The 14,775-nt window shown below is 40.3% G+C and overlaps 1 protein-coding gene across 4 annotated transcripts in view; it reads left to right on the forward strand.

The window, feature by feature from the left end:
• The window catches only part of FAM110B (family with sequence similarity 110 member B), a 142,628-nt gene that overhangs the window by 64,309 nt on the left and 63,544 nt on the right, over positions 1-14,775 (forward strand). Inside the window, exon 1 of one of the 4 annotated variants that reach the window (XM_058528741.1) lies at positions 11,408-11,507. The exons of the other annotated variants lie outside the window; for them this stretch is intronic. The gene's annotated coding sequence lies outside the window, so the exon portion shown is untranslated. Of the gene's footprint in view, positions 1-11,407; positions 11,508-14,775 lie in introns of those variants that run through there. 4 annotated transcript variants of the gene reach the window in all.

The following is a 14,775-nucleotide window of genomic DNA, read 5'->3' on the forward strand; positions in this document are numbered from 1 at the left end:
TGGCTTCAAGGCAAATTTCTGTTAAACAAATCCCATTTGCACATTAATTTCTATTGTGGAACTTAAAAAATTGGTCCCCAGATATAATAAAATTACCTTTAAAATGTACACATATAAATGGAAATATCTTTCTGACAAAACCATCAAACCATTATCTATTAATGATGCTGAGCTATGGCTCATAAGATTTTAAAACTGTAAAAGTAAAAATAGAGGCAATATAGGCAGACACGCTGGAAGGTGATTGCTTTACCGTATTTTAAACTCATTTCCCGCTATAGCAGAAGCAATCCATAAAGCTTCAGAAACTTGCCAGAGTTCCAGTCAGTCTTGAATCATGCTAATGTTTCTAACTTTATATCCAAAGAAATTATTTTCCATTTTCCCCATCACTTAAACTTACTGGCTTCTTTCCAGACATTTGAACCTGACCATACCTTGCAAATGTATAAGAATGCCCTAGATAAAAGGAGAGAATTATCCAAATAACTAAGGAAAGGAGTATCTGAGCCCTCCTTAGCAATGAGGACTTGCACCAGTGCCAACAGAGGCTTGCCCTCATGTCCAATAATAATCAGCAAATTGACTGGCAATCCAGGCTGGACTTTTGGTTCCCACCCTAATGGTTTGACTTATGGCTGGGAATGATTAGCACATCAAAACCATTTTTGCTGAGGCTGCCACTTACTAGCTGGTTAGCAAAGCTAAGCTATACCGTGTAGACTGGCTGTAGGCCAGATCCTATGACCAGAGCCTGAGGCAGCAAGAATCTCCAAGCCTGAGACTTTAGAGGGGCTACTCATTAAAAATGTGCCACCCACAATTTTTTTCTTTTCCTTAGATGAATGTGGGAAAAAATACAGAGCTCTAATAAACAATTTATGTTCAATGTTAGTAAAAGCACAGTAGAAAAATTAAATTCAGACAAGTGAACCATAAAGACATAACAACTATGCAGATTGTGGCATTTGCCCCTAGATTTCTGTGTTAATATGCACAGAAATATATGTATATATACATGTAGAAATAATTTTAACAAAAATGGAATCATAGTATACATTGGTTTATGACTCTTACTTAATATTCAGCTATATTTCCATTTAATAAATATTCTTCTATAGTATCACTTTTGAATAACTGTATAATGTTCCATTATTTATTTTTATACATCATCATTTATTAACCAATTGGCTGTTGTTTAATGTTAAGATTTTCGGTTTTTTTCTCTATAAAGGATACTATGATAAATACCTTACTTCAGTTTTTTTTTTGTACATATCCTCGATTATTTCTAGTTTTTTTATTTTTGCACGTGACCCCAACTATTTCCTTAGGATGATTTTCCCAAAGTGGATGGCCAGGGGTAAAGATATACACACTTGTAAAATTTTAAGGAGTTTTTCCAAATTGCCCCAGAAAAAATGTTGTGCTTTATTTACATTCCAGAATTTCTAGATGTTATTAACAAACTCTTAGAGTATAACATGTTCCATCTGGGTTGTGCTCGGGGCATCATGGTTATGTATTTATCTTATATACTACTTTTTCTGGGAAAGGGTCAGTTTTTCTAATAACATTAATATCGTTTGGCCTGGTTGTTTTAATTTTGCCATCAGCCAAACGAGAACTGTGATACAGTAGTGTTCTCCCCCTTGGAACGCGGGAAGGTGTTCCAGGACCCCCAGTGGATGCCTGAAACTGTGGATAGTATAGAACCCTATAAATACTATGTTTTTTTCCATACATACATACCTATGATAAAGTTTAATTATAAATTAGGCACAGTAAGAGGTTAAAAATAATAACTAATAATAAAATAGAACAATTACAACAATACACTATAATAGCAGGCTCAGCATGATTTTTTTGCTTAAGTGGAGAACTTGCACCTTTTACCTTAAAGAAAGCACTTTCCAGCTTCTTTTTGGCATATCCAAATTGCCAGCATCACTACTCTTGTGCTTTGGGGCCATTATTAAGAAAAATAAGGGTTACTTGAGCACAAGCACTGTGATAACACGACAGTCGACCTGATAACCGAGATGGCTACTCAGTGACTCACGAGCAGGTAGCGTTACAGTGTGGATATGCTGGACAAAGGGATGGATCACGTCCTGGGCAGGATGAGCATAACAGTGTGAGATTTCGTCACACTACTCCAAACAGTGTGCAATTTAAAACTTAAGAATTGTTTATTTCTGGAATTTTCCATTTAATATTTTCAGACCGCAGTTGACCACAAGTAAAGGAAACCGCCTGTAAGGGAGGACTACTGTAATGTTTACAAAATGCTGGGCACTCCCTAAATGCTTTCTGTATATATTAACTCATTTAATTCACACATCTTCATCCTCATGTTGCAGATGAGAAAATTCAAGCATACAGAAGTTGAGTAATTTACCCAAGGTAGCTAGATTGGGATAAAATATAATGGGGTAGAATGTGAGAAATATATGGTGATACTCTTCTAGCAACATAATTTCTCTCAAGGAGTATCATTCAGGATATAACCTCGAAAGTTTTGATATGACCCTCTCAAGACAACTATCCTTTCACCTCTGCTGACTTGGAAAGTTTCAGAAAGATCCTAGATGAATTTCATAACAAATGATGTGCTGTAGTTACATATTTGTTTGGATAAAATTCTAATGTTTCAAAGTTAGTAACATTAAAACATAATTATGAACATACATGCCATGCATACCTGAAGTTTTTCCATGAAGCTTTTGCTTAAAATAGCAGCATGTGTTACTCATGCAAGATTATATGCCTTGATATTGGACAGAAGTGAAGAGATGCATTCAAGAACTGGAGCTGATGCTGTACAGAACTATTGAAAAAGATAAAAACATCATTTAACTGAAATGTGTAGGCATTCCACTTTGGGAGACAAAGCTGAAATTTAGGACATTGGTTCATTTACTTTAATTTAAAGTTTTGTAGGAATTATCCTATGTCATTAGAGAGAGAGTCCAATCCTGGGTCCTTTTGATAGTACAGAGATGATTGCTAGGTAAATACTTCACGTCTTAGGAGATACCTGTCAGCATCCAGAAAACATGGTATGATCTGAGAACACAAGGGAAGCTAAGCAGTTCAGGACTACTTCTGCAACCTAATTCATAGCTCTTATTAGATAATAATATCTAATTATTATTTCTAATTATTATTAGGTTATATCTATTATTATATTTAAAATTATTTACTAATATCTAGTTATTATACCCACAGGGTAATTAATTTTTTGTGTGTAGGCACAAACAAACATGGTTTTAGTGAGAAGGGGATGAAATAGGAACCAGTTGAGTCAGGAGTCCCTGAGCAAGTCCTGTAACCACCTGGGCCCCTTTCCTCAGCTCTAAAGTGTGAGTAATAATGAGAATACCTCCCTGACAGCATTCTGGGGAATCTCAAAGCAGAAAATGCATGTGAAACTTCCTTGTCAATTTAAAAACTGTTCAAGTTTGATCATTGGCAGTGTTTTATCTGTCTCCTTCCCTGGTTTGGAAGGTCCGTGTCCTCATCCTAGCACAGTATTTGACAAATGATAGGAGCTAAATAAATACCAGTTAAATGTCATTATGAGCAGAGGGAGGAAGAGCATTGACAACAAGGAACCCCATTTGAGAACTGAGTAAGTTCCAGGCCCAGCATTCGTGTCATAGTAACCTCTCAGACATGAGGTGTTGTCATGCAACTGGCAGCGTTCTCAGTGCTTTACATGTAAGTTCCTATTTAATCATCACAAAAACCTGGGGAGGAAAGTTCTGCTGGTATCGTTTTCTTGCTGGGTGGGGACATGAGGTTCAATAACTTGTCCATGTTCACAGTGCCCACTGGTGCTGGAGCTGGATGCCCTGTGGTCTGATTCCAGAGCGTGCCTAACTGCGGGCTGTCCGCCTCCGGGGCCTCCTTTCTGGCTCCTCGGGGGTCAAGGAGGTTTTACCTATCTTCATGTTTTCAGTGCCCTGCACATAAAAAAACATTGATGATTGCTGAATAAAGGCATGAAATCCTTTCTTTTTTAAGTAATTTTTTTTCTTTGTGGCCAAGACGCTTTACACACCACCCTTAATGGCATGTATATCAAGATTGCCCCATTTTACATGGAAAGTCTGAGGTGAAAATACAACTCATGGAGAAAGAGCAATATGCCCATATATCCATAAATAGAGGACAAGTCTTCCTAAAACAAAAATGTGGTCTTTGCTCCTCTGCTCCTCCCCACTGTGAGGGTCCAAAGCTGTCCCCAGTTGGGGCTCTACCCGCCTTCCAACCTTCTGTCTCACTGTGTGTCCCTGGGAAGCTGCATCCTTGATGTCTCAGCTTTGTCGTTGGTTGAGGGTGGTGAACACACTAGAACGTAGGGACAGAATTCTGTGTTAGAAGAAAATGTCTGCCACAAATGCCCGAGAGAGACTTTCAAGGTAGTCCCAGTGTGGTGTCTCCCCTTTCTGAAGCCCCTCCCTTCCGGCAGGCCCCCAGGTGCTTATTGCCTCTCTCAGCTGTCAGCTCTGTCAGGGGAGGGTCATATCCCAACCCATGATCACACAATGGGGGTTCAGTCTATATTTCCTGAATTAATGAACAATATTACTGTAGTGTTTTAGGTTCTCAAGTAACTCGCTCTTCTCTGCCCTAAACTTTAATTTAAGAGCTACAAGTCAGGATGCTAAGGAATAATCTTATTAGTTATTTAAAATCATTCCCATTAAGGTATAAATCACTGATGTCTTAAACCACTGCGGTGGCTTTGTTGTTGTTAAAGAGAATTTGTTGGTACCGTTCATTTTTAATTGCCAGAATGTCCATTCATGCAGGCTCTCCGCTGTCTACTTGGACATGCATGTTCTGAAATCAGCAAGTACTTACATATGTGTGAAATGTCCGTGTGCATCCTACCTTGTCAGCTGAATAAACCCGTGTGTGACTTATAGACCTATTTAAATATAAATGAAAGAAAGGTGGGAGTTTTAATTTCTGGAGAATATAGAAGTCCTTTTGTTATGCAGTTCTTAAATTTGTGTTCAATGAGGGATTTTTAAAATTCCCTGTAATTGATCATTTGACTTTGTAATTAGGAAACAATTATTTGGGTAAAAATGAGCTGCTCTAGAAGGCAGGTGAATCAAAAAGATGCTTTTCTAAGAATAATCTGTGAGATGCAGAATAAAACAATCTTAATGCAGATTTTTCTTAATCTGATTGTCCACGAGCACATTTAAATGTGCTTTTTGCATCAGAATCTCAGAGTTTTCTTACGTTACCCTAATTGTTTAGTTTTCTCAGATTTTCAGGAAAAAGTCCTTTTTGCACTACCACATTCCAGCTCTCATCTTAATTCTGTCCACCTGCACGGAAGCGCATCTGTGAGTTCTTAATTTGGGACATTGTGCTGAATGCTGTGGTACCATTCTTTTAGCAGGTTTGAGAGCTCACCTCCGGGGGGGGGGGAAGTCTTGTGTACTTCTTATAAAAAATTAGCACCGTGTAAGTCGGATTCTTGTTTTCAGGTAGGAGGACCAGGGGCTGGCTGGGCAATTTTAGGATGTGAGGGGGTTTGGGGGCTGGGCAGACCTATGTGGCCTCCTAAAGTCGTAGGCACTTGGTATTTTCGCACCGTGGGGCTGGGGTGCTAGATGTTGGAGAAGGGTGCAGAGGTGTATGAGATATAGCAAATGTGAATTTTGTCTGTATAAATTTTTTTGAGAGTTAGTACTGTACCTAAGAAATTCTTTTTCCTCTTCTTCTACCATGTGACTTCTTGCTTCTAAGCCTGAGAAGTCAGTTACATTCTTGGTTAAAAAGGCATGACTGGGCTAATCCCAGTGCACTGTTGACCTATGATAAAGCCATTTCAAAGTCTGAAGTACTGACCTCAGTGGTCCTTTGAGTGGGCTGAGATGACAAACGGCAAGAGAGGCTGAGATGACATAAGGCCTCATAGATTTATTATGGAGAGACACGGCAGGAAAGTGGCCCAAGGAAATGGGGAGAGGGGACCCCGGGGAGATGATCCATCCAAGCACGGTGGTCAGGCACCATTGGCTTGTGCCGACCAGCCATGCAAGGGCCTGTGGGTCCTGGGAAGCCCCTCCTCGAGGGTGTATGAGCTGCACTGGATCTTCAGCTTGTCGATAGGTGTAGTGTGTTTGAGACCGTCAGACAGCCAAGGTGGCCAGGGCTTCTGTACCTTAATATGGTAGCAGCTGCTAGAATATTCAAAGCAAGCCTCCATGACAAAGTACCTCCTGAGCTAGCCTCCCCTCAGATTCATAACTCCTTAGTTGTCTCATTCTTCCTGGCCCTTCCATCTCTCTTCACCAGTACCATAAAAAATGAATCCTTAGAAGAGAAAAATAAAAAATCAGACGATGGTGTAGGCTAGGCTTACCAAGATGCTCGACTGGATTATCAACCGAGCCCCACAGAGAAGACTCACGCGGTCCACTTATGTAGCCATGGCCAGGTGATTGTCCAGACATACTCTTCTTCCTCCGTGGGTGGCTTCCCAGGAGGCCCGAGACCTGACCTGCACAGCAGGGTCCTGTGCAAGCATGCAAAGGAACCTCTGAGGTCCCGTTGAGGCGGTGGGGTCACTTCATGGTAAACAGGGAGGGATGCTAAGTGTCTGAAGGAAGAGGGAGATGAGGGCTGCGCATGGCCTTTGGAGCAGCTGGAGTAATGTCCAGCGGCCTGATTCAGTCTTTCCCAGCCCAGCCACATTACAGCTGCATTGAGTGCCCTGTATGCCACATTCTTAAAAAAAAAAGAAAGAAAAGCCGATGTTTGGGTGTTAGGAACAAGAAGGAAGGGGTACCAACTACCCATATGATTTTCCACTGGTTGTCCTACGCCTGGTAGCCAGAGGATACTTACATAGCCCAGGCATTCTTTTCTTCTTGGAGTGGGGATGGATAGTGTGCTAGAGACTCTCAAGTGGCTTTGGGGGAGCCAACTGTTAGCATCTCTGCCCAGCTCCTTGTGCAGTGACTTCACGTTGGCCTGAAACACCACAATGGAACTGCTACAAGTTGTTTATTCTAGCACTTGCTGGACCACCACTCTTTACGTAGGCTGGGGTGTGTGGCTCATCCTGGACTGCTGATCCCTGCTCCCTCCCCTGGCAGAGCTGGGAGTAGAGCTGGGCTGGGGCTCCCCCCAGCCAAATGGGAGAAACATCAGCCATCTGGGGTGGCCCAGATGTGGTCAGGCCTCCCCATGCCCAGGTCCCTATTCCTCAGAGCAGAAATAACCCTCCTGGGTCCCTTTCAGTATGATGGAGTGTGACAGACAACCAAATGGAGATGCTTCTGGTCGGAATATTCAGACTAATCTAAAGTTATCTGGGAGCCATGGGCTTAAACAGAATCATTTTTAGTGTGTGAACCCTGATTTCTTACAAGGGAAGAAAACTCAGAGTTCTGTATGGAAATTTCTTGATAGACAGGCTTTCCTCTCCTCATTCTCCAAGGTTAGAGAGTCAGACAGAACTTGAGGAAACCCATTTGTGAGGTAAACTGTTTCTGTGGTGACTGTCTGCTCCTTCTTGGCCAGTGTAGCAAATGTGAAATGTACATGTTTTCATTCTTTGCAGGGAAGGGTAAGTGAGGGCTTTGACTTGGAAGATAATGGGAACCTATTACTAGAAAGAACTGGAAGGAATGCACCGGCAGCCAGATTTCCAGATGGCTTGGACCAAACCCTTTTCCTGCTCTCGAGTGTGCTGTTCGTAGCTGTCTCTGCCTCTCTCCCTGTCCTCTGGCTCCCGCTGGCCTCTCCAGACTTCACAGCACTCTTGGCCCTCACCCACACTCCAGCCTAAAGCCTGCTTCAGCCGCAGACCAGACTCTCCGCCGCCCCCACTTACGTGCTTTCACAGCCTCCCGCACTTCACAGCAGTTTACCTATCATAATTACTCATTTGTTAATGAATCACTTAACGTTTATCTCCCTCCTTAGAATGGAAGCTCCAGTAGGAGTCAGAGCCCTGGCTCCCTCCCTGCTGTGTTCCAGTGTCTACCACAGCTCTTGCGAGTAGTAGATGCCAAAACCTCTTCATTGTGTAAATCAATGATTTTTCAGAATCCAGGATTAGTTGACTGAAGTTCAAAGATAAAAGTGCTTATTCCAGAGAGTAAAAAAATATATAGGCTCACCTAGTAGGGTGGCAATGAGAAAGATCACCAATTAACTGTTACTCAGTTTCAGAACTACTATTGGTTCTCAACGTGTTGACAGATAAGATCTAAGAAAGGACAGTTGCTTCCTTTTCTTAGAAAGTGTCTGTTTAATGTCTTATACAAAACAGGCATGAGACAAATTAATCAGATAGCTTTTTAAAAGTGCCTTTTTTTGAGCTTGCAGTCTGTTAATGAAGAGGAAGGCACAGCGGTTCCATGTTTATAAATGCCTGGAAGTGTTACTAGTCTGTATCCTGGCAGCCTCCAGGGAGCTGCGCCTTAGGCCAAACCACTGAAGCCAATTCCTCTTGGAGTTTTCCCTTCTGATAATGGTGATTGTGCTTTGATAATTCACGTGGACAGGAGCTTCGTGGTAGCACATGCAGCAGTTATTTTCTTCAGCGGACTTGTCTCCATCCTATTTTCCCAGAGTTTGTGGATGTGTCCACATTTCTACCCAGTTTTTCACTCGTGAATTTATGGACCGTGAGTTTCTGTGTTTTCCCTTGAAGTTTATGGGCCATGCCATTTCTTACACTGGTTTATTTCCCAAACAGACTGTGGTGCACAAAGGTTGGAGGATGAAAAATGCCCCTTAGTCAATATTTCTTTTCCATGGCTCCTAATTAATCCCTGGGAATATTTGGTTCCTTAGAGTAAATCATAATGGCTGTTGAAGAAGTCAGCATTTTGTAAAGTTTTTTAAATAAAAATCAAAGCAAAACAAAACTACATAATTGAGAAGTTTGCATATTATCATTGGATTGGAACTTGACTAGTAGAACATACCAATTTCTGAGAATTAAGAAAAATAAATTTAACAGATTAACAGATTTGATTAATATTAATTTTAATATTAATTATTAATTTTGTAGAACATATTGAGAAGAAAGTAATGACTTGAAGGGAAAACAAATAAATAAATAGGCTGCAGGGACAAAAGTTGTATTTGACTAGTTGACTTCTCTCCCGTTTCACATAAATTTGTCATTTTAAGTTTAATCAATTTAAATCAATCAGACTTTCCTCAATTTATAGTCCATAGAAAACACTTTTCAAATGTATAATACCCTTTAATCTGTATTGCAAATTATTAATGAAATGTAATTATGAGCCCAAATTTCCTGAAAATTCCTTTTAAGATTGGTTCATATAAAGTCAATTGAAATTAGTGACTATTACATATCCAAAAAGAAGTAGATGAAATAAATTTGTTCTGTATGATTAATCAAGTCTATTAGCTTGTGATTAGCATGAATTATTTCTAAATAGTGTTTCTAACAAAGCTGTACAATGGAGAAGTGTTTAGATACTTCTTTTTTGACTGGTATGATATCAGAAAAGAAGATAAACGTATGGTGTGGTGAAAAGATCGCTACTATTAATAATAGCTTAATTTAGATTCACTCTGTGAGCCCGGTGCTATGTGCTTAGTGCTTATAGCTCATTGGTAATAATCCTGCAGAGTGTCTCCATTAGTGCCTCAGAGACACAGAGAAATCCAGTCACTTGCCCAAAGTCACACAGGTAGGAAGTAGCTTTATCCAGAACTCAAGCCCCGGCCGCCTGGCTATTAGAATGCATGCTTTTCACCTGTGCATCAAGCTGCCTCTCACAGGATTTGGCTTCTAGAAGTAATTTTCCCATTAAATTATGCAGTGGCCAAATTTTTTTTGTTGTTATTTAAAATACATAATGTAAATATGTTATTGATAGTATAAAAATTAGAGCTTATGAAAAACTTGAGGGGGCCGGCCTGGTGGTGTAGGGGTTAAGTGCACGTGCTCTGCTTTGGCAGACCAGGGGGCCCGGGGTTTGTAGGTTCGGATCCCGGGCATGCACTGATGCACTGCTTATCAAGCCATGCTGTGGCGGCGTCCCATATAAAGTAGAGGAAGATGGGCACGGATGTTAGCCCAGGGCCAGTCTTCCTCAGCAAAAAGAGGAGGTTTGGCATCCGATGTTAGCTCAGGGCTAGTCTTCCTCACAAAAAAAAAAAAAAAACCTCCAGAAAGATCAAAAGGCATACAAACCAGTAATATACAGATCATTTACTTAAAAGATAAATTTTAATGTACAAAATAAAATCCAAGATTTTATTTTTCACTTTCCCCAAAATTTGTGAGCATGAATGCTTCTGAATGTGACCAGGAAAGTTTATATTTTGATCCAGTACATTATTAGACTTAACTGTATGATCAAGTCTGGCTTGACTATCATAAATCATTAGAAGTTAACAGAATTTACTTAAAAAATTTTATAGATGGTGGATTTCCAGTTTTTTCTTAGCTAAGAGTTTTAGTCATCTTTAGCCTCAGAACCGGATTCAAAATAAGATATCTTCTTTGACAGCTGGTCGTCATTTTAGGCTTACTCTAGGCAAATTATTTAATACTTTACTGAAGATCATACAAAAACTCCACAATTTTAACTCCATAATAAATTTCCTGGATTCAAGAGTGGGCAAATTTCTTTAATTTTTGCTTTTAAAGTAACTTCTGATATCCCTTTTCCGTCTCTTGTAACTCTGAATTATTATTCATCACTGTAGTCAAGATTATGATTTTTGACACCTTGATTAGCACTTTTCAACTCTGGATGGAAATTTGCATGGTATTTCAAACTATATTGGGAGAGTAATTAGCACTTTAGGACAAATAAGTGGCAAATTGCTAATTAGGGTAAATAAAGTGAGACTTAGATTTTATAGCACTACCACTAATGTCTTCAGGGTATCGATTTTATTATTTATTCCCCAGTGCTAGAATCTGTTAAGTTTAAGTAAGCTGGTGGTACTGTACTTTGATTTAACCACTCTTTGTTTCTCTAGATTGGAGGAAAAACAAGAATGCACTTTAAAAATCACTTATAGTTTATAAGGTGATGCATTAATCCTCAAAATGACAGGAAATCAAGAGGATTTTGTCAGTGGGTTTAATTTATTAAAATTTAATTTGCTCATGTGCTTTGCTCCAATAGCTCTGTGCTAGCAAACTAGCTATAATTAGATTAGCAGCCTGCTACACGCTGGTGACAGCCTGCGCCTCAGAGAGCATGTGCTGGATTCTGCATGAGCCTCTCCTCATTGGCTGTTAGCCTTGTTGCTCGCCAGTTTGATAGGTTTCCACAGGACTCTGTATGCTGCACTGGAGGCATAGATACAGAGAGACTCTTCGTGTTCTTGCAACGGTGAAGGTGCTTAGCTGGTAGCGTTGGAGAAGGAACAAGGCACCGAAGAGAAGGTGTTCGTCTTTGTTGTAAGAACATCGGCAGTCACCGGCTGCCTGCTGCCAGAGGAGATCAGTGGAGAAGTTTCGGTTCATGGTAATTACTTTGAGTCTTTACCTCGCAGGAAAAACATGGCCATGCATGAAATGAAGTGTGTTCATCATGTCATCTGTTTAATTTGATCTTGCTTTTGTTAATATGCGTACTCTAGCATTCCATCCTAAAATATGTTCTCCTGGAGAAGGCTTGGCTGGTAAACAGCTACCCTGTTCAGGAAGGAATGTTGTTTTTACCTGGATTCAAGAGTGCATGTGCTGGGGAGTGATTCTTATTGGTTCTCTTCTGTTTTGGAAAGCCCGATGTTGCATCAATTTAGGGGTCTTTGGGGGTCCATTTCAGTACCTGGTTGACTTTGTTTGCTTTGAGTCCAGACTCTCCTGAATAATGAGCAGTCAAGGAGAGTTCAGAAACACAGTTTAATTAGGACAGGGCAGCAATTCTCCTGATGTCGATGTAGGATCTTAGCAGAAGTAATGTGCTATTGTTTCTTCAAAAGATGTGTGCAGCCTTCATTTTGGATGGTTTTCTTTGTTTCATCTTTTGTAGTTTTCATTAAGCCTTTTTAGTATAGAGAATGTTAGCATATCCCATTCTGCCAAAAATATTTATAGGTATGTATCCAGCAGTGCCAGAGAGAATTTTTGACTCCGGGCTTTGTTTAAAGGGACATTGCTTTTGGAGTTGAAATGAAATCCCAAGAAGGTGGGGTTCTTACCACTTTGATGTTTGACATTTAAAAATTTCTATTAATTGTTGCCTGGATGTTTTTCTAAATCAAACAATAAATATTCTTAGATTCTGTAATAAATGATGGTACATTCTGAGGGAAAAATCTTTAAATGGCCAACGCTGAGCTTAAGTGCTGAGGTTAAAGAAACCCAAACAAATGCGATGCGAGTTGTTACTTCTCAGTGTGCCTCCTCCATGGACTTCTGTTTTATACCAGAAGAGCCCCCTGCTACCATTTAGTCCTCAAACTTAAAAACTGATGTCCTTACCATATCAGAATGTGGGGACCACAGAAACTTGTGTACTGAGTCACTAGTCACACGGCTGGCGGGCTGCCACCATGCGTCTGGTATCAGTGGAGAGCTCTGCTGATAGCTGAAAGCTGTCGGGAATTAGTTCCCTGCTCCTGAAAAGCCAAACGTTGCCGTTTAAGTATTTTGTTAAAATAACCGCTTTGATTTAGAACGATATACTGGTTAAAAGGTATATCCTTTGGTAGAGGAAAACTTCGGAATACTAACTGTGCCCCACTCCCCCCCGAAATTCCCTCCCTAGTCCATCCTGAGGTATAATAAATTGTCCAATGTAATATTTCTCTCAAATAACAGTTTTAAGGAAAAAAATGACTATTATGAAAGTTTGTCATTTATTGTAATACAGTATTGTCTATAATTAGAAAGTTTGAGAGTCGTTCATTATAACACAGTGTCTCTATGACTTCAAGCAATCTGCAGTATTTTCAGTCTTAAGATACCGTGTGTGGTGAAATGAGCATTGGAAGGGTGGCTCTGCTGAGAGCACTTCCTTCCTATTTGGACTCGCTTGATACAGACCACGCCTTGTCGGATTTCAGAAGGTGCTTAGCTGTGGTGGAGAGCACAGTTTGATATAGCAGTTTTGCTCTTTCTCACGTGTCCAGACCCCCTCTCCTGTTTCATGCCTTCATTCTTTGCCTGATCTGCTTCCTGCTGCAGATATGGAGAATAACCTTTCTGCCTATCAACAGTTAGTCTTGGACACTCATTTTGGGAAGAATAAATTGATACAATTCTGTAATTGTTTCTCCTCCTCCTTCTCTTAATCTCCTAAAATACTTCCTAAATTACCTTGGTCTCAGAGAATTAATAAGTAGTAGGCTGCCTTAAAAGTAAATTATTGTTGTCAAACATAAACATTGTAAACCTTCTTTTGTGAGCAAAGCCCCATTAAGCTGTGTGTCATAGAAAGCTGTGGGAAGAATTCTTTTTTTTTTTTTTAAAGATTTTATTTATTTATTTTTCCCCCCAAAGCCCCAGCAGATAGTTGTATGTCATAGCTGCACATCCTTCTAGTTGCTGTATGTGGGACGCGGCCTCAGCATGGCCGGAGAAGCGGTGCGTCGGTGCGCGCCCGGGATCCGAACCCGGGCCGCCAGCAGCGGAGCGCGTGCACTTAACCGCTAAGCCACCGGGCCGGCCCTGTGGGAAGAATTCTAAGTGATGTTGATTCTCAAGGGCTGGATCTTAAAAGACTTTCTGTGTTTAGAAGGAACTTCTTAAAAATGTAAATATAAATGTATGTGTATATTGTGTAATGCACTGTGATTTCCCAAAGTCCCTTTCAACGTATATACTAAAGGGGCATCTTTCTAATAGCACTGAATAGAATGTTATTTATATTTTTGCAAAGTAACAAAATCTGCAGTTTTAGCTTCAGATGACTCTCATCTTAACTTTTCTTTTTTAACTTCATTAAGGGGAATCTTTATATATTTCTGAGATAAGAAAATAAAAATAAATTTCTTGGACACTTTGAAATTTTTTTCTCTTCCCTTCTTATAATGGCATAGCTCTTTACTGATGAGAGAATGACATTTCAGACCAATCAAAAATGGGTCTGTTTTAAAATTAAAACATTATCTGTTGTAAGTGATACTGTCTAGCTCTTTCTCCTAGGGGCTTATAATTACAGCAGGAAAAATGGTAATCAGTTTAAAAATGAAAAGTCACTCCGTACAGAATATGATGTGCCACCAAAGCAACGGGGCTGGACAAGGCCTGAAAATAATTGTGGAAAGGAAGGAGCAATGGGCGGTCCATGCTCCCGGCTGTAAGAGCTCCAAGGGAATCCATATAGGTGGCTAGTGGCTGGTCACTTGGGCCTCTGTGATATCAAAACAACTGAAGGAGATCAGTCATCAGCAATTGTTAATAATTAATTTCAGGATTGACCCTCCAAAATTTGCCTGCATTGGAAAAATATTTGAAGAAATGTTAGGCCTCTCTTCTAAGTGTATTTAGTTTTTCTTTCATTATTTTATTCTGCAGTTATGGGCACCTTCCATGTGCTAGATTCTGTGCTAAGCCTTAGTGAGGGAAAGACAGAAGGCACAGCTCACCCTGCAAGAAGCGGCCTTGAAGAGGAGAGACAGTGAGATAAATAATGGGGGTTCAGGGAGCAAAACAGAGCTACTTAGCTTGGTGATACCAAGCAGCGGTGACCAGTTCTTTAGAAAGGGGAAGACAGGTGCCAGGGAAGTCTTCAAATCCAGAACTTACTGTTTCCCACCCATTTTGCACCACATCCACTAGTGTTA

Source organism: Diceros bicornis, chromosome 33 (assembly GCF_020826845.1).
Source record: "Diceros bicornis minor isolate mBicDic1 chromosome 33, mDicBic1.mat.cur, whole genome shotgun sequence".
Classification (NCBI taxonomy): domain Eukaryota; kingdom Metazoa; phylum Chordata; class Mammalia; order Perissodactyla; family Rhinocerotidae; genus Diceros; species Diceros bicornis.